At 39.0% G+C, this 19,902-nt stretch overlaps 1 protein-coding gene across 5 annotated transcripts in view; it reads left to right on the top strand.

Moving 5' to 3' along the window:
• The window catches only part of ERC1 (ELKS/RAB6-interacting/CAST family member 1), a 390,173-nt gene that overhangs the window by 192,167 nt on the left and 178,104 nt on the right, over positions 1-19,902 (top strand). The gene's annotated exons all lie outside the window — the stretch shown is intronic.

The following is a 19,902-nucleotide window of genomic DNA, read 5'->3' as shown; positions in this document are numbered from 1 at the left end:
TTCTCAGGGTATATGCCCAGTAGTGGGATTGCTGGATCATATGGTAATTCTATCTTTAGTTTTTTAAGGAACCTCCATACTGTTTTCCATAGTGGCTGTATCAATTTACATTCCCACCAACAGTGCAGGAGGGTTCCCTTTTCTCTGCACCCTCTCCAGCATTTGTTTGTAGATTTTCTGATGATGCCCATTCTAACTGGTGTGAGGTGATACCTCACTGTAGTTTTGATTTGCATTTCTCTAATAATTGGTGATGTTGAGCAGCTTTTCATGTGCTTCTTGGCCATCTGTATGTCTTCTTTGGAGAAATGTCTATTTAGGTCTTCAGCCCATTTTTGGATTGGGTTGTTTGTTTTTTTGATATTGAGCTGCATGAGCTGCTTGTATATTTTGGAGATTAATCCTTTGTCAGTTGCTTCATTTGCAAATATTTGCTCCCATTCTGAGGGTTGTCTTTTCGTCTTGTTTATGGTCTCCTTTGCTGTGCAAAAGCTTCTAAGTTTCATTAGGTCCCATTTGTTTATTTTTGTTTTTATTTCCATTTCTCTAGGAGGTGGGTCAGAAAGGATTTTGCTGTGATTTATGTCACAGAGTGTTCTGCCTATGTTTTCCTCTAATAGTTTTATAGTGTCTGGCTTTACATTTAGGTCTGTAATCCATTTTGAGTTTATTTTTGTGTATGGTATTAGGGAGTGTTCTAATTTCATTCTTTTACATGTAGCTGTCCAGTTTTCCCAGCACCACTTATTGAAGAGACTGTCTTTTCTCCACTGTATATTCTGGCCTCCTTCATCAAAGATAAGGTGACCATATGTGCATGGGCTTTCTATCCTGTTCCATTGATCTGTATTTCTGTTTTTGTGCCAGTACCATACTGTCTTGATTACTGTAGCTTTGTAGCATAGTCTGAAGTCAGGGAGCCTGATTCCTCCAGCTCCGTTTCTCTTTCTCAAGATTGCTTTGGCCATTTGGGTTCTTTTGTGTTTCCATACAAATTGTGAAATTTTTTTGTTCTAGTTCTGTGAAAAATGCCATTGGTAGTTTGATAGGGATTGCACTGAATCTGTAGATTACTTTGGGTAGTATAGTCATTTTCACAATGTTGATTCTTCCAGTCCAAGAACATGGTATATCTCTCCATCTGTTTGTATCACCTTTAATTTCTTTCATCAGTGTCTTATAGTTTTCTGCATACAGGTCTTTTGTCTCCTTAGGTAGGTTTATTCCTAGGTGTTTTATTCTTTTTGTTGCAATGGTAAATGGGAGTGTTTCCTTAATTTCTCTTTCAGATTTTTCATCATTAGTGTATAGGAATGCAACAGATATCTGTGCATTAATTTTGTATCATGCTACTTTACCAAATTCATTGATTAGCTCTAGTAGTTTTCTGGTAGTATCTTTAGGATTCTCTATGTATAGTATCATGTCATCTGCAAACAGTGACAGTTTTACTTCTTCTTTTCTGATTTTGATTCCTTTTCTTCTTCTTCTCTGACTACTGTGGCTAAAACTTGCAAAACTATGTTGAGCAATAGTAGTGAGAGTGGGCAACCTTTTCTTCTTCCTGATCTTAGTGGAAATGGTTTCAGGTTTCCACCATGGAGAACAATACTGGCTGTGGGTTTGTCATATATGGCCTTTATTATGTTGAGGTAAATTCCCCCGATGCCTACCAACTCTTTAACTTATGATGCGATACCAACTCTAACTTATGATGCCAAAAAATCATATATCAAGATCCTAGTTACATAAACTCTTTAAGAGGTGTACAAACACAGTCATTGTGGAAGACTCCTGGTCTAGGGGAGGGTGGGCAGATTAGGCTGAGTACCTCATATACTGGCAGTGGAGGTGGAGAAGAGTGAACGGGTTTAGAATGGAAACAGAGCTAAAAAGATTTGATGAATTGCACGTATGGGTAAGGGTGAAAAAGAAACAAAAATGATCCTCTGATTTCCGACAGGACGCCTGAGAGGTGGTGGTTCCATTTTCTGAGATGAGAATGCCTTAGCAAAAAACTTGTTCAGGATAAGAGCTAAGAAATTGTGCTGAAGAATGTTAGCTGTATTAGTAGTAGTAGTAGAATTGCTACCACATCAGGTTTGTACTTTCAGCCCAGTTCTCTCTTCTGAGATCCAAACTAAGTCTACTTCATATCTATTTTGTATCTTTACTCCAGTATTTCATTGAAATCTCAACCTGAAACCATCCAAATTCAGAACTCTTTATTTCTTACCCTCAAACCAGTTTTTCCCTCAGGCTTTTTCATTTCATCTGAGAAAACACTCTTATCCTACAAAGCTGAATTTAGCATCATCAGTGTTAGGAGAATCAAGTCCAAGAAAGGCAGAAGTGATACGTTAGGTACAGAGATTTTATACTGCGACTCTCTAGTTCAGAAGGCCACTGCAGAACTTTAGGGAAACTGTAGTACCTGGTGGCTAGAAAAGTGGGTTCTCAAGTTGGAAGCCTTGGTTGGAATTATGGTTCCATCACTTACAAATTGTGATCTTGGGCGAGTTATTTCTGTGTCAGTTCTTGAGCTGTCAAAGAAACTTGGTACTGGTATATAGTGCTATAAAGGTGCTGGCATAATGTAGTATATCTGCCACATGAAGAGAGGTTGTTGTATGTGTAAAGAGAGTAGTAGTCAGTCAACATTAGCTACTACTGATACTTCTCTTGTTACCACCACTGCCCTCGATAGCTCCAAGGGCAGGACTGGTCCAACCTGGCTAGGCCCCAGAGAAACTTACTATCTATAGACCCTACCTGGTTGATTCGGTACCAGTGATGACATGCTTATTGTTAAAAGTTCCCAGTTACATATATATGAAGTTTTGATTCCTGTGAATTGAGGAAATCCTTGTCCTCTCCCCTTGCCTGGCCTAGAATTTGTAGTATCTACATCAACTGAGGATGCCACAGCCAGCTAACAGGTTGCTCAGGTGGGCATGGTTTTGGTCATTGGGTTGTTCATTCTCTGAGAGTGTGTCTTAGGTCAGTGCAGGATCGTAGTCTGTCCATTATTTTCCAGTTTACTTTTAGGTTTTCCTCATGAAGATAGTTTGGGTAGCTTTAGTAAAGGACTAGAAATGTGTACTGTGAAATCCTATCCTAATGCTAAATATTTTTCAGTTTTACAAAGTCGTGTATTCTGTGGGTTCCTTTAGGAAGGAGAAAAGAAAAGAATACTTTTTTAGCACCATTTAAAGCAAAATATGGATTTTAGAACATTATGCTTATACCTTATTCCTAGAAATAAGAAGATACAAAATATTTAGGATTTAAAAAATTTGTGTTTGATCCTCATAACCTTAAGTTACAATTGGAAATATCTGTTTGAATTTTCATGACTTTTTTTCCCCTTAAACACATAGATGTACACACACACACTTCCTGTGTACTGAAAGTACCTAGAAAACAGATTTTTTTTTCAGTAGCAGTGTACACTCTTGGTGCTCACATGTGGTATCCAAATCCCATTCCCTATTAAAAGGATTTGAATTCTAAACAGAGGTTACTTTTTCACTTTTTTTTTTTTTTTTTTTTTTTTTTGCGATACGCGGGCCTCTCACTGCTGAGGCCTCTCCCGTTGCGGAGCACAGGCTCCGGACGCGCAGGCTCAGCGGCCATGGCTCACGGGCCCAGCTGCTCTGCGGCATGTGGGATCTTCCCGGACCGGGGCATGAACCCGTGTCCCCCGCATCGGCAGGCAGACTCTTAGACACTGCGCCACCAGGGAAGCCCACTTTTTCACTTTTGACATAAATTCTGTGGATATACATTTTTCATTACAAGTGCTTGATGGTTACTGAAGCCTCTGAAGTCTTTATAGGAGCACTATCCAGTAGAACCTGGAGACACTGGGTATGTCTTATAAGATGTGAGTAAGATGACAGCCCAGCCACATGTTCCAGTTGAATACATCAACTGTGGCTAGAGCCCCGGCAGGACTGAGTTTTTATATTTATTTAATTAATCTGTCCAGTGGTCAGTGTATCAGACAGCTGGATTCTCTGATGTGTTAGATGGATGGATAAATACATAGACACACATGTACTTAGCAGCTCCGACTTAGTTTTTTTCTCCTGAGCCTGTCAGAGTTGTAGAAATGAAATATACAAGTACATGCACTTTTTTGCTTGTCCTTGGTCCTTTTTTCACTTTTGTTTTTGGGAAAACGTCCATGGTCTACATGTTTGTCAAAAGTAATTTTTCCTTTAAGAAATAATGGGGAAATATGAGCTGTCATAATCATGTGTGTTTCCCCATATTCATATAACTAGACACTTAAATTTATAGCATGAGCGTTAGAGTTAGTATCAGAAAAAGGAGTAGAATAAGTTATACAAGTGAGAAGGAGGTGTCTGTCCACCAGGAGTATGTGCCACCCCAGCATTGTTAAGAGTTTAATGGCCTCAGAGATATCACCTATTTCATTTACTCCATTGTTCATTTAATTAATTTTATTGAGAGGCTGCTATGTTCTAGAAGCTGTGACTATTTTTGTGAGCCAGACAAAATGGTCCCTTCTCCTAACGGTGTTTATATGTTAGGGAGATCTGGTGATCACAGATTTAAACATATTCTTTAAAGTGGTGCCACAAACAAATAATAGTCCTGTATAGTGTTTTATGAAAGAGTATAACAAGAGGACCTTATTTAGAATGAATGGTCAGGGAAGGCATCCCAAAGGCATTGATGCTTAAACTGAGACATGGAAAAGTATACAGGACTTAGTGAGATTAAGAATGGCCAGAGGTGTACCTCCGGGGGAACCACGGTGTGTGGACACCCTGATGGAAGAGCGAGGTGCAGTCAGAGAACCAAAGGAAAACCGGTTAGTGGAGAGGAGTGAGTAGAAGTGAGCTGGTGGCTGAGCGCGTACATAGGCGAATGGGTAAATAAACAAGTGAGAACAGATGGTCTGACATGAAACTGGAGAGGTAGGAAGAACCCAGATTGCGGTTTAAATCGTTTCAAACACAAGAGTGATGAAAATCCAGTTTAGGTTTTGAGAGACTCTTCTGGCAGTTATCTGAAGAATAAATAGAGAGCAAGGGTAGGAGGGCCGTGCCTGTCAGGAAGATACTGCATGATGCAAGGGCGTGGGAGGATGTTGGCTGCTTGGAGGTGGGATGAGCAAGGTCTGCTGCTGGTCTGCGTGGGAAAGGTTAGGGAGGAGGATGTGGGGGGCCGATGCCCACCTTTTCTGCCATGACGGTATAAGTGGAGGGTGGTGGTGTTTATTCAACTCTGTGGAAGCCGGGGGAGGAGGAGTTTAAGGTAGGGGCTCAGCTTTGTACATATTTAATTGGAAGTACCTGTGTCCTATTTCTCATGATGTCAAGCAGGCAGTTGGATATACAGGTTTAGCTCAGAAGAGTGCTCTGAGCCCAGAATATAAAGTCAGGAGATGAGGTATGGCTGGCTTTTCTTTCTTCACTTTAGCTTTGTGTTTGCCTTTCACAACATACAAGCCTCTTCCAGTTAACCTCAACTGCACATAAACTGAGAGAGTACCTGTTTACTCTGTATATTTCTGCAAAGTAAGCTTTTGATGACTCCATGAATATGTGCCTGGCTTATTACCAGAAAATGTGGCACACAGGAAGTGTACGTAACATCTTTCTCTTAATACAACTACTGTTTGAGGTACTAACTTTACTGATTACCTGTTAACTGCCAGTCACCACGATAATGCTTTCTCAGTAGTCTTGTTTAATCATTTCAGTAATAAAATCTTGGGTGTATTTAATATTTCTTGGATAGAAAAAGAGCATCAGTGCTCACTGGGTCCTTTTTCAGAAGGGTGAAGACTGGTTTGCATTTATGAAACTGCATCTCCCTCTATATCAAGCAGTGTCTTCATCTTTGCCCTTTTCTCTTGTCTGCATAAATCCCACTTCTCCTTCCATACAGCCCTCTCTGACCTTCCAAGTCTGAGTTACGTGTCTCCCCCATGTTCTGCAGCAGCATCCTGTACTGTTTGTTTTACTGTGTTGTTATGACTTATTTACTGTCACCGAAGAGACTCTCTGTCTTCTCTAGAAGAAAGAAAGCTCCGTGAGGGCCAGGCTGTGTCTTGTTTACTGTTGTATCTTTGATACCTACCGTCACATCTGATACATAGTGGCAATCAATGAATATTTTTTGAGTGCATGAGTGAATGAATGAAGTTTAATTCTGACCACCTGAGTGTCTATACCCCTAATAACAGCAGCATCACTTTATTTACTAAACAATTTAAAGTTTCATGGTAAGTTTGTGATTTTTACAGACATTATCAAACATTTTTTTAAATTAATACATGTTCTATTCTTTGCTACAGTTCCTTTCCATAGGATTTAATGAAGCGCTTTGTCATCTGATCAGAAAAACTCAAAAGATTTCAGAACTGTAGATTTAAAGACTTAGAATAGATATCGTTATCTGAGTGTAATTTACCTTTTTTTTGTTGCTTGAGTTTAAAGCATGGTAGCCAGAATGGAAAAGTAAAATTTAGGAATCATCATTGGGATTCCTGTGACCTACCTTCAGTGGGAAATAGAGGACTTGTGTTTCCTGGGATGGACATGCAGCACTAGCCACACTGAGGCTGGTCTGAGAGCCCCTGGGAGCTAAACGTCTTGTGTACATCTGGTCTTCTGCTCTGACAGCAGCAAGCCATGTTCATGAAAACATGTGAAAGCTCAAAACATTCTACATAACAGGTATAAACTATGGTCAGATTAGTAGGAAAATCTTTTTGTTCCTACCCTGTTTTCCTTCCAGTGGGATTAATACTTCTGATCATCATTGGTAAATTTAACATTTGATTTTTCAAGATTGGTATCATCTCTCCCCACCTTAAAAATAGATTTGTAATATTATTAAGATTGTTTCCTTTTATATAGTGCCATCATGGGCTATATTTATAGCTTATAGAAGTTTCTTAACACATGTTAAATTGTTTTTCTTTACTTATCCTTTTAAGTCTTAAACTGATTTCTGTGTCAGGAGTGGTGGGGATTTTTGACTTGAGTAGCTGAGCAGTCTAAAAGCATTACAAATGCAAACATGTGTCTCAGAACTATAGGGAATCATTGTCTTACATAAGAAAGTCTAGTTGTAAGTTAGCAGTGTAAACTGTGCTTTTAAAGCAGTTTACTGATTTCTGCAGAAGTCATCATTTCTCATCAGTGCAAAGATTGAAGACACTGTTGTTATGAAACATTTTATTGATAAACATATGGAAAGTACATTTTTAATATTCAAGGATCCGAGGAGATGTGACAGTTAACTTCACAGCCGTCATCTCTTTGCCATTGTGTAATCACTTGAGTATTTAAATCAGGCTCTGTCAAGAGGAGCCTAGTAAGTTTCACTGTGGACTCTTGCTCTCATGTCAGTGAGTTTGAATCTCCTTTGTTATGGTGACTGGTTATGAAATCAGTCACTTGACAGACCCTGAAGTGAGACTGCTGGAAATACGTCATGTCTGCCTTCACGGTGACAGCTGGCTACAAAACAAACCCCACCAGAGCCTTTCTGCAATTGACAAGGGACTTCAAAGGCCAACAGGGCTGCCACTTCAAAGAGAGTTCTGCCATCTCTGGCTTGTTGAAAGAAGAAGTTAAATGGCTGTACCCGGCCATAGCAGAAATCTCCATGTTTAGACTTCTCCTCCTTTTGATCTTAGAGAGATGTATGAAATGGGCTTCAAGTTAAAGGAATGATACAGTCTGCGGTAACGGCGACCCAATATTATTCTGCATTTCAATCCACTTATTAATGGAAATTACCCAAATATGTTCAAATAACAGCATGTCTAAAAACTCAAATGTCTCAGACAGCGAATGTTCAAAAGAAGAGTTGAAACTGTGTGAATGTTGTAGCCACCTTCACAAGTGCAGAATAAGTCAGATGGTGAATTAAAATGAAACTCTCAGTGTTTTAAAAGCACTCCTTCCGTTTCTGCGTGTAATTTTTACCCCGTTTAGTAAAATCAAGCTCTGAATGTTGATAGTAAGAATGAGAGACAACTAAAGCCTATAATCTCAAGGCCAATTTTCATGGTTTAAACTGACATTTCTCTGTTTTTAGTAACTCTGTACTTAAAAATTTAAACAACTTTGTACTATTCAAAATCTTATTCATCCAGTTATGCTGGATACACTTTTGAATTAATTACTTCATCTTTGTATTAAACAAGCAAGCAGAAGTCTCAGAGTTTTAATACAACTTTTAATAGAAGATCAGAATACTAAACAAGCATCTTCAAGAATAACAAGGAAAAGGCAGCAACATGAATTCCTTCAGTTAGAATGGCATGACCTTTTCTTAATTACATGGTTTTCCTCTTATCCTATGTATTATAGAAGGATGAAGCTAAAAATCCTTAAAATTCTTTCACCCTGAACTTCTATTTTCTTATTTCCTTCTTACATAAAATAAAAAAAGTTTGACTTGCCAGAAGCTTGGGCCAATATAACTTCCTCTATAATTTTGCCAGATGGGGTCACTAGACAACAGCTAAAGAAAGTCTGAAAGAAAACTGAAGCCTCCAGGAAGTAACCACATGCAATGGTTATGACAAAAAAGCAAAACAAAACAAAACCAAACCCCTATATTCATCAGTAGTTCATAAAGTAGTTCTTAAAATAGTACACTTCTGGTTGTCTTTTTGGTTAGTTTCTTACTTTTGAAAAGTTTTGAAAAAATAGTACATAATTATGTTATCCTGGAACTTCAGGAAATATCTGTGTGTCTGAATTTCAGGTTGATTTTTTCTTTTTATTTAACAAAAGGGCCACATCTGTGTTTTCAAAAGTTAAAATCAGATGAAAAAATTAACTGCAGTGCAGAAGAAATAAAACCTTGGCACACCCCAAAATGAACCACACAGTTGAGTGCCGGAGTCTGTAGATGCTGGTTTTCAAAGTAGGTGTGTTTTTATACTTGTGTCTAAACTGTGTAACCACTGCCACACTGGGAAGTGCTTTTGGAATCTTTGTGGCAGATCTGTAACAGATGATGTTTAGTTTGCTTGTAATGGTTCTTGGGGTGTCTGGCCCTTATTCTGTTACCTCCTGCTGTGCAGTTTGAGAAACCAAGTTATTGATGATAGAGGCAGTCATCCAGGATACGGCTGAAGGTGGAATCGTGGGAGCCAGATGGCTTCCTGCTGATCTTTATATGCAGTTTATGTTCTCCTTGGCTGTGCCTTCCTGGATGTTTTTAGTGAAACATATTTTCCTAGAGAAATCTGCACAACGGCACTTATCCTACACAGCAGATAGTTCTCGTGTGTGGCGTGGCCCAAGCTCTGCGTTGGTGCTCCTGTGTCTCTACCTCTGACCTCCACCCTCTTTAGTGAATTAACGAAGAGGCAGTGAGGGTGGGTGTGAAGGGCTTTGTGCCAGCATCAAGTGATGTGGGTTCGGTTTCTTCTGTTTATTAACTGTGATGTAGGGCGAGTTTCATAGTCTTTCTAGGGCTCTGTACTCTCACCTGTGTGGAGTAACTTATTCCCCCACAAGTGTTTTGGTAGCCTCTAAAGGTAGTACACAAATGTTCAGCCTCATTTACTATGGCCAGACCAGAATAATCCTGTGTGTGTGTGTGTGAGATACTTAGGAGTTCCCTCTTGGTATCCTTGGGTTGCCAGACATTAAATCCCACACTTTTATTTAATATACTTTTGATAAGGTCAAATAACTGTCATTGGTCAATATTTTCTTTGTAACCATTTTTCAGGGGTTATATTGAAATATGTTTTCCCCACAAAATGTATCTCTAATTAATGAAATGTCACTTTTTTACTTCTAGGTAGCTATTTGATTTTTTTTAGCAATGCAAATGAGGATTAACATTTCCAGTTAAAATGCCAGTAAGTTTTTGGTTTCATTGTTGAAAACTTAAGGAAACAGTCTGAAGCTGTTTTATTCAAATTGTTCATTTGACCTTAGAGGAAGGGCTTGAGCCCTAAATGCTCTCTTCCCTGTTGGTGACTTCATGCTAGTGAGAGGACTGCTGTTTTCTGTAATAAAGGTGAATTAAGGCTTTCTCCAAATAACCAAATACATAATTTTAACTAAGGAGATTTCTTTCCAAAACCTAGGCAACTTATACAGCCCTCCTATCATGTACTGTATCCTGTTACCTTGACTTCCCAGCAATGCAGAAACAGTTTTTTTTCAGGAGGGAACTTACCAGAGCTCGAAGTTCAAGGGAAAATCTTGTCATTCCTCCTCTTTTTGTATTTCTTTTCCTGAGTTACCCAGATGCAGAAAAGTGCAAAATGATAGTTGTCCCATCTTCTTCGCTGGAGAAAGAAAATGTGATGTTATTTAGATTATTTCTGTCCTTCTTTCTTATAGGCATAGAATAGGAGCCGTGGAGTTTATGTGGACCTAGGAAATTATTAATTTTATATTTTACTTGATTCTGGTACAACCTGTTTGTTGCTAAGATAAGCAAATTATAGGAGACATTAATCAAGTAACAGTCTCTGGAAAAAATAGTTTTCAGTGCTTAATTCAGATTTTTTACCTTTTAGTTTTGATGCTGTGTTACCAAGAAATTACCTAAGGAGAATTGGCAGTGAGATAAACATTGGCCCTTCCAAAGCCTCTTTCCACCCTCAGTCACTCAGATGATGAGAGTCCTACCAGTAGGGGGACATTTGCTTTGCTTTGAAAATGTGCACCCACATTTTATTGGTGTCTGGTTTTTCAAGCTCCACTTTGGAGTGATGAGTGCTTATTATAGGATTTATGTACCCGAGCCCTCTGCGTTGGTTTAAAAAAAAAAAAAAGGAAAATTGAGATGGCTTGAAAAAGAAGCATTTCTTTCACATTTTTGTGTTTCCACTCTTTTAAAATTGATCTTCAGTTGAAGATTTGTTACCACAACGCAATGTTACTGGAAACTTAAAGGCAGCTACCAGTGAAGGAATACAGCCAGTCAGTGTGAACTTAGCGCCCCTGCATGTCAGCCTCAACTGTGTGGGTACTTGTGAGCCACATGCATTGTTAAGCCTTATTAAGTGTCCTAAGGGAATGTGAAGCATATTTTGAGGGACGGTAAAAACACTTTGTAAATTCTTCACCCATGGAGCACGTTAATTATTAAAAGTGTCATTTGCTGATTTTATTTGGCATATTGTCGAATATTGGCGAAATCCAACTATATATAAAAGGTCAAGAAATCTAGTGACTCCCAAAGTTGAACTGTGGTTTCTGTGGTTTTTGTCTTCAGTACTGTTATCTGTGCCTTCTACCCATGTTTGGGTTCTTCTTTATAAAGTCCGGAATGAAAGATAAGAGTAGTGCCTGACAGTCCCTCAGCCTAACATTATTCTGCTAAATTCAGTGGTATCTGTTACCATTAGGTTACCTCAAGAATCACTTATATCTTATTTTCAATAAACAGAATAGAGAGTTATAATCAACACTATCCTATGTCATATGCATTCAAACGGGGACTAAAGAACCCAAACTATTTAAATTCTTCTTTTAGGGGCATCAGCTTCATTTTGCGGTGCCCACTCTCTTCCGCGGACCTATTGGAGTCCATTCTTTGGCTCTGCCTCTCGTCCCGCATTTGAGCCGACGTTGCCCCCCACCCCCAGAAGCACCCGAGCGTCTGTGCTCTGCACCTGCGTCCCCGTAGTGTTCAATGCTCTCTTGCCCTAACCCAGCTCTTCCACTCGTCTCATCCCTTTTACATTTCCTGCTACGTCACCAGAATTCACAGATTCATCCCTCTCCATTTATTCACCCGTTCAACAAGTACTCATTGAGTATCTGCCCTGTGCCTGCCCCTGGCACATACATTCTTATTTTACTTCTTGGACCACGTTCACCTTCTCTGCCCGAAGTCATCTGGCCTCTCCCCTGGAAACTCCCCACAGCCCTTCCTGGTGGTCCGTAAATGTTAATTCCGTCTTGCTTCCTGTAACCCTTCAGACCACGGGTCCATCACACCCACGTACGGGCCTCTGCTTCCTCAGGGCTCATATGCTGTTCAGCTGTAGCGTGAAGCTTTTCGCTGCAGACGTTTGCCGCCTCACCAGCTTCAGCATCTGTGTGGATAACCCGCTTGCCTGTCCTCTCTGCTTCCTGGCCCGAGAGGTCACCGCCTTTCTTCATTCCATATCTGGCGTCCTAGAGCTTGCCACCCCAGTCCACCTCCAGCCCACTCATTACAGCGTCCTCCTCTCAGATCACACTTCCCTGTCATTTCAGCTTTCAGGTTTCCACTGCAACTATCTTTCTTGAGTTGCTTTGTCTCTTTTTGCTTTGTACCAATCCACTGGCCCTGGCTTTGCGTCGCTCTCTGTTCAGCTTAGATTCCTTGGCCCATTATTTTAGTCATTCTGATTTTAGCATTCTAAATCATCTCGCTCCTCTGTTTGGTCACATCCTCGGGTACCTCTGTTGCTCTGGGGACCCCTCGTATGGCCTGCACAGCCCGCATCTGCCCGCTTCCCCTTTCCTGCCACGTGTGACCCCTCCTTCCCCTTGATCTCAGGGCTTGCGATACTTTCGTCCTTTTCATCTTCTCTTGTAGGTATATGCATTCCCACTTCAGGGTTTCTAAACTTGCTGGGCCCTGGAGCTGGAATGCTCTTTTCCTCCCCATCTGCTCCTTGACTTTCTTGGGGAAACCTTCTCTAGGCCCCCAAAACATAGATCAAAAGCCTCATGTTACTTATTCTTTTTTTTTTTTTTTTTTTTTTTTGCAGTACGCAGGCCTCTCACTGTTGTGGCCTCTCCCGTTGCGGAGCACAGGCTCCGGACGCGCAGGCTCAGCGGCCATGGCTCACGGGCCCAGCCGCTCCGCGACATGTGGGATTTTCCCGGACCGGGGCACGAACCCATGTCCGCTATATCGGCAGGCAGACTCTTAACCACTGCGCCACCAGGGAAGCCCACGAGTTACTTATTCTCATGGCGTCTTGTTCTTCCTTCCTTATTCATGATTTATGATTATACATTTACAAATATTATTAGTTAATGACTATCTCTACATGGAGCACTAGGGAAGCACACGTATTTCTGTTAAGCCCTGGTGGTATAATACACAGTGCCTGGCACATGGAGGGAGTTAAGTACCTGGGGTGGGGGTGGGGAGCAGATGGGAGAGAAGGGAGAGAAAGGAGGGATAGAAAGATGCAAAAGTGGGCACAGGCACACTCCCCAGAGGGATTCATTAGATACAGTTGTGGGAGGCTGTTTTAGGACTTTTTGAACACTGATACATTGTAGCAAAGCAGCATTAACTGTGAACAGCGGTGGAATGACCGCCTGGTTGGAACCCTAACTCTGCCTCCTCCGGCTGTGTGACCTGGGGTAAGGCACTTAAACTCTCTGAACCTGCTTCCTCTTCTGTAAAACTGACGCTAACAATAATGCCACCTCATAGGATCCTTGTGAGGATGATGAGACAACATATGTAAAAGGCTTAGCGCATTCAAATAATGTAAGTTGCTCTTATTATTATTGTAATAGCTGTAGGTATTCCATATTCATAAAATACTGCACTATTGGTATATACCTGGTCAAAGAATTACCATGCTTTGACAAAGAGAACATATGGGGATAAAGAGAAGATTTCTAGTATAAATACTAGCATAAATCTCTTGGGAATTCTGTGAAGTCAAATTCTCATTAGCAGTGGTTGTGAGGTACCTAAAGCAGTTTGTTAGGAGAAGGTAGGGGAATGTATGTATGTAGGTATGTATGTAAGTTCTCATTAATACTTCAGACATGCTTCTCAACTCGAGCTAGATTGGGGGGGGCGTTGTATAACAGAGTGTGTCTTAATCTAGAATTTCATTGAAATCAGGAAAACTAGGGGACTTATCATATGAAAATCTGACTTACGCAATGAATGCTTAACCTCTAGATAATCTTCTTTTTGTACCCCTCCTTTTTTCTTCTAATCATTTTTTTCTCCTTTGGAGACTTATGCCTCTTATCTTCCCAAGAAACTGTAACAAGATTTTCCATAAGCATCTTGGAAACTACAAAAAGTAGTTTGCTCTTCGTTGTAGAACAGAAGAAGGCGGGAAACTTGAAGATTCAGTCTCTGCCAGCACCTACCTGAAGCGCCCAGTTGCTTTGCTCTCTTAGGGAAAATGGGTCTGTGGTAAAGCCATGATTTGTTCCCTTCTTATTCTGAGTAAAAGTTTATTAGCTTGTGATTTAAGCAAACCATCTGGTCCTGCTGGCACTGCACACTGTCAGCCCTGAACTTTCTCCTTAATATTTTAGTGGAGGCAGTTAGGTTACATACTTGAATCCCAGCTCTGTTTTTTTTTTTTTTTAATGTCTTATAGCGTGTGCTTTCGAAAATCATACTGTGACCTGGAGTACATTTTAAAATTGTGGAGAATTTCTTCATTGTTCGGTGTGCTATGTATCTCTTCTTCTACTAGGCTTTCATTACCTTCATTTCTCAGTGTCTGTACCCAAAACTACACAACAACTGCTGTGTGGTGGGCACAGAGCGGGGTGGGTGTCCGAGTGGAGACAGCTGAATGTGTTCTCTGGGACTGTGGGAAAGTAACAGAAAGTGAAGAATTTCCATCTGGCTTTGAAGCTGTTTCCCTGGCTTGGAACCAGAGCACAAATCAGGTGATTAGTTGGAAATCCTGGTTTATGGCACCATTCTTGCATTAAATGCTAAAGTGCTTTAAAGCTTATTTGGATGTGTGTATGATCTGAGGTAGAAATACCTTGATACCTTGATCTGGCACTCAAATGGATGGGAAAATTAAGCAATCTTTAAGAAAATTGTGTTTTACTAACAAGGAAAATTCTGTAAATTCAAGTTTGGAATGAAAGATAAAACATATCTGTAACCATGGCAGACTAGATGCTGGGAAAATAACTTCCACAGAAACAATTGAAGATGGCTGATAAAATATGCATTCATAAGTTGTCAAGAATGTAGAAAATTCTCAGGCCAGGGGATGAATAGAGAGGGAATTCAAAGATAAGTACTTGGTAAGCTGTTGAACTTGAACGTTGGTTTTTGTATCTTGGCAGGACAAAAGAAAATGTCCATGGCAGCCCAAGGTAGAGAGTCTAAGAGACAAACCTCCCCCCTTTTTATAAAAAGGATCCATAACACCCAGAATTGGTCCTTTGAAAACACTAAGACAATTGACTGGCCTTTGGTGAGACTAAAAGAGAAAAAGAAAGAAGGCACAGTGAGCAAGCAACTTTTGGAATGATAAAGGGCTCCTGACTACAAGTCCCACCAGTATTGAAAAGATACAAGAATATCTTTGCCAGTACATTTGAAGATTTAGACTAAATGAGCAAAGCCAAGGAAAATGAAACTTAGCAAAGCTAGCTAAATATGAAAAAGAAAACCTGAAAAAAAAAAGAGTTGGTAATAAAACTTTTTCCCACAAATTTCAAGCCCAGAGAGTTATATTGGTGATTTTTAATAAACATACAAGGAACAAATCATTTCAGTCTTATAGAAACAATTCCAGAAAAATAAAAAAGAGGGACATATTTTATAAGGCCAGCATAACTTCATATCAAAACTTGACAAAGTTAATACAGGAAAGTAAAAGTTTAGGCCTGTCTCAAGCACGAACATAAATACAAAAATTCCTAAACAAAATATTGCCAGTTCAAAATGAGTGTATGTGAAAAAGAAAGATATGCTTGAAGAAGTTAGGTTTATTCCAGGATTTTAATATTGGTTTCATTAGAAGACCAATTACTGTAGTCTACCACATTAAAATATGATAGGAGAAAAGTCATATAATCATCTCAAGAAATGTAGAAACTTTATATTAATTTATAATTTTAAAAAATTCTTAACTAGCTAGTAGTAGACGGGAATTTCCTTAACCTGTCAAAGGACAGCTATTAAAAATTGTACTACTTACTTATGAATAAAACTTTTAAAGTATTCTATTTATGATCAGGAATGAGACAGAGTGCATGCTGTCAACATCTTTGTAGACTTTCTGGGTTCTGCAGTAAGGCAAGTAAAAGAAAGAAATACTATAAGGATTGGAAGGTAAGAGAGAAAACTATCATTAAGATATACGAATGGTTGTCTACATAGTAGAGAAGAAGTCCGTAAAGAGTATTTTTTTTTTTTTTATGCGGTACGCGGGCCTCTCACTGTTGTGGCCTCTCCCGTTGCGGAGCACAGGCTCCGGACTCACAGGCTCAGCGGCCATGGCTCACGGGCCCAGCCGCTCCACGGCATGTGGGATCTTCCCGGACCGGGGCACAAACCCCTGTCCCCTGCATCAGCAGGCAGACTCTCAACCACTGCGCCACCCGGGAAGCCCCCATAAAGAGTGTTTAAGTAGACACTAGATACAGTGTAAGTTTATAGAAATCAGTTGCATTTCTATAGCCTGCACCAAAATGAAAATTACATTTTTTTAAAAAGATAATATTTAATATAGCATTTAAAAAAGTATAAAGTTCCAAGGAATAAATATTATTAGAATGTTCAAGATCATTATGGGGAAAATTATAAATCTTTTCTGAAAGATATTAAAGTCCTAAATATATATCTCTTCCATAAAATGTTGTAGAACAGTGCCCGGACTATGCTAGACTCAGGAAATATTTTTTGCAGAAATTCAAAAATAGCTAAGATGCTCTTGAAAAGAGAACACCATTTCTCTTAGATGTCAAACCTTATAAAGCTATAATAATTAAAATAATGTGGTTTTGGTGTAGGAATAGGCAAACCAGTGGATCATAATAGAAAGCATAGAAACATATCCATGCTTACGGGGATACTGGATGGATGTCAAAGGTGAAGATAGAATGGATTTTTCAATAAATGGTTCTGAGACACTGATCAGTGTTATTGCTAAAAGTGAGACAGTCATTATGTGATATAATATGATGTACACACCTTGCCTATGGAGTACTGTTGTCAGAAAGACAAAGCAAACCCAAATCTCATGAAGCCTTTACCTATTACTTTCAGTTTACAAGAAACGTGAGGACCAGAGGAACACCATAAACAGTATCATTAAAAAAAAAAAAACAATCAACTGAATCCAGACTCATTTTCGCTAAGAAGTTAATGGCATGGGAACTTTAAAATGTAAAGCAATAGGGCAGTTGTCCAAGCACCTTTCAATCAAAAGAATATTCTTCCCTCATTGAATTGCCTTGACACTCTTGTCAAAAATCAGTTTACCATAAAAGTTAGGGTTTATCTCTGGATTCTCAGTTCTTTTCCATTGGTCTCTTTGTCCATCCTTATGCCAGTACCATCCTGAAACTCTGTAGTAAGTTTTGAAGTCAAGAAGTATGAGTCCTCTTTCCCACTCCCCACCCCCAGATAACTTATTTTAGCTGTCTTTCATTTCCATATGAGTTTTAGGATCAGCTTGTCAGTTTCTGGGAAAAAAAGAGAGAGTTTTATAGGGATTTTGTTGAACCTGTAGATCAGTTTGGAGAGTATTGCCATCTTAATATTACATCTTTCAATCCATGAACGTGTTTTCATTCTATTTATTTAAATCTTTAATTTCTTTTAGCAATCTTTTATAGTTTTCAACAGAAACCTTGCTTTTTTTTGCTAAATTTATACCTAGGTGTTTCCTTCTTTTTTATGCTATATTAAATGGAATTGTCTTCTTACTTTCATTTTTGGAATGTTCATTGTCTATGTATTGATATACAGTTGATTTTTATATATTGATCTTGTATCCTGTAACCTTTGTATACTCATTTGTTTACTTTTTTAAAAATTTATTTATTGTAATTTATTCTTGGCTGTGTTGGGTCTTCATGGCTGCGCGTGGGCTTTCTGTAGTTGCAGCGAGTGGGGGCTACTATTTGTTGCGGTGCATGGCCGTCTCGTTGCGGTGGCTTTTCTCGTGGACCATGGGCTCTAGGCATGCGGGCTTCAGTAATTGCAGCACATGGGCTCAGTAGTTGTGGCTCGCAGGCTCTAGAGCGCAGGCTCTGTAGTTGTGGTACACGGGTTTAGTTGCTCCACAACATGTGAGATCTTGCCGGACCAGGGCTCAATCCCGTGTCCCCTGCATTGGTAGGCGGATTCTCAACCACTGCACCACCAGGGAAGCCCCTATTTGTTTACTTTTTTAAATGGATACCTTAGGATTATTCTCTTTATAAGATTATATCATCTTCAGCTAGAGAAAATTGTATGTCTTCCTTTCCAATATGGATGCCTTTAAATTTTTTGCAGCTTACTTTTTACTGGCTATCATCTCTAGTACAATATTAAACAGAAGTGGTGAGAACAGACATCCTGGTCTTGTTCTTGGTCTTAGAGGGAAAGCATGCAGTCTTTCATCATTAAAAGTTTTTCATAGATGCCATTTATTGGCTTGAGGAAGTTCTCCTCTATTCCTAGTTTCTTGAATATTTTTATCATGAAAGGGTTTTGGAAATTGTCAAATGCTTTTTCTGTATCTTTTGAAATGATCATGTGGTTTTTGTCATGTATTTTATTAATATGATTTATTACATTTATTTTATATGTTAAACCAACCTTGCATTCTTGGGATAAATCTCAAGTTTTATACCGTGCTGGCTTGGATTTTATAGTATTTTTTGCATCTATAGTCATAAGGGGTATTCCTCTAAGCTTTCTTTTTTTCTTTCTTTGGCTGTATTTTTTCTGGTTTTATCAGAGTTTCTGTGTCATGATCCTTATTTTCTCTTGTTTTTTTGGCACTACATGTGCAAAGTCCATCTTTTGTATATTTCTGCCTCCTAGTCTGGAATCAATAATTTTTCCAAGGAGCCCATTCAGTTTAGTGAGGAACCGTAATCTTAAGAGCTGTGGTCCTTAGTGCCGTTGACTGTCATTGCTTTTACCTCTGGAGTGGTGAGTACGTAGGTGTGCATTTTGCTCTTAGATCCGGGTTATACTCCTGTGGTGGGCCCTTGTTTTATATGCATGAATAAACATAATTTTGGATGAAATAAAGTCAGTAGATACCATTTTTTCAGTGTTCATAAACTGATAAAACTGAGTAGTGATTTATTTTGGAATATATGCATCAGAGGTAAAAATAAAGAAATGCAAGGAAATAAGTACACAAATTAAGAATAGTGATTACCTATCACAGGAGAGTCAGAGGATACAGTTGAATAATTGCACTGAACAAAAACTACTGGGTCGTGAGTATGTAAGTGTGTGTTTTGCTCTTAGCTCTGGAATATATACATACACCTTTTACCAGTGCATATGATATTTCAGATTGATCATTTATGAAATTTAAAGGTGGTTATGTGCAATATAAAACATTGTTAAATTATTTTTCCTATAATTTATAAGTTGTCTTTAAGTAATTTCTGATCTTTTGCCAAGCAGGCCAAAAGTACCTTCCTACCATGACTGTGAAGTCCTTCTACTGTTCGCAGTGCTGTGTCTATTGGATATCCATGTTGATAAAAATGAGTCTGACCATTATACCATATTAAAAAATCAATTGCATATATGTTATATATTTAAATGTGAATATATAGTCCAATAAAGGATTTAGAAGAAAGAATAATATCCTCATGACCTTGAGGTTGACAAAATTGCCATATTCATCATACAAAAAGCTCTGAACATAAACATGCATAAAGGAAAAATTTTGTTAAATGCCATTAAAATTTAAAACTTCTGTTTATCAAAAGTGCCTTCAGTAAATTTTACTATTTTCTCATAGTGGAATATCATACAGTTATGAGAATTACAGAACTACAGTTTTACCCAGCAATGTAGATGAATCTCACAGATATAACACCAGTGGGGGGGGGAAATCTGTGCTTAAAATTATATACTATGTAATTCCATTTGTATAAAGTTAAAACGAATAGACAAAACTAATCTAGAGTGTTAGAGTAATGGTTACTCTTAATCTAGAAAAAGGATATGGGGGGGGGT

The sequence above is a fragment of the Mesoplodon densirostris genome, chromosome 11 (assembly GCF_025265405.1).
Source record: "Mesoplodon densirostris isolate mMesDen1 chromosome 11, mMesDen1 primary haplotype, whole genome shotgun sequence".
NCBI lineage: Eukaryota > Metazoa > Chordata > Mammalia > Artiodactyla > Ziphiidae > Mesoplodon > Mesoplodon densirostris.
Note: the sequence above shows the minus strand (reverse complement) of the source record. Positions and strands in the feature narration are given on the sequence as shown.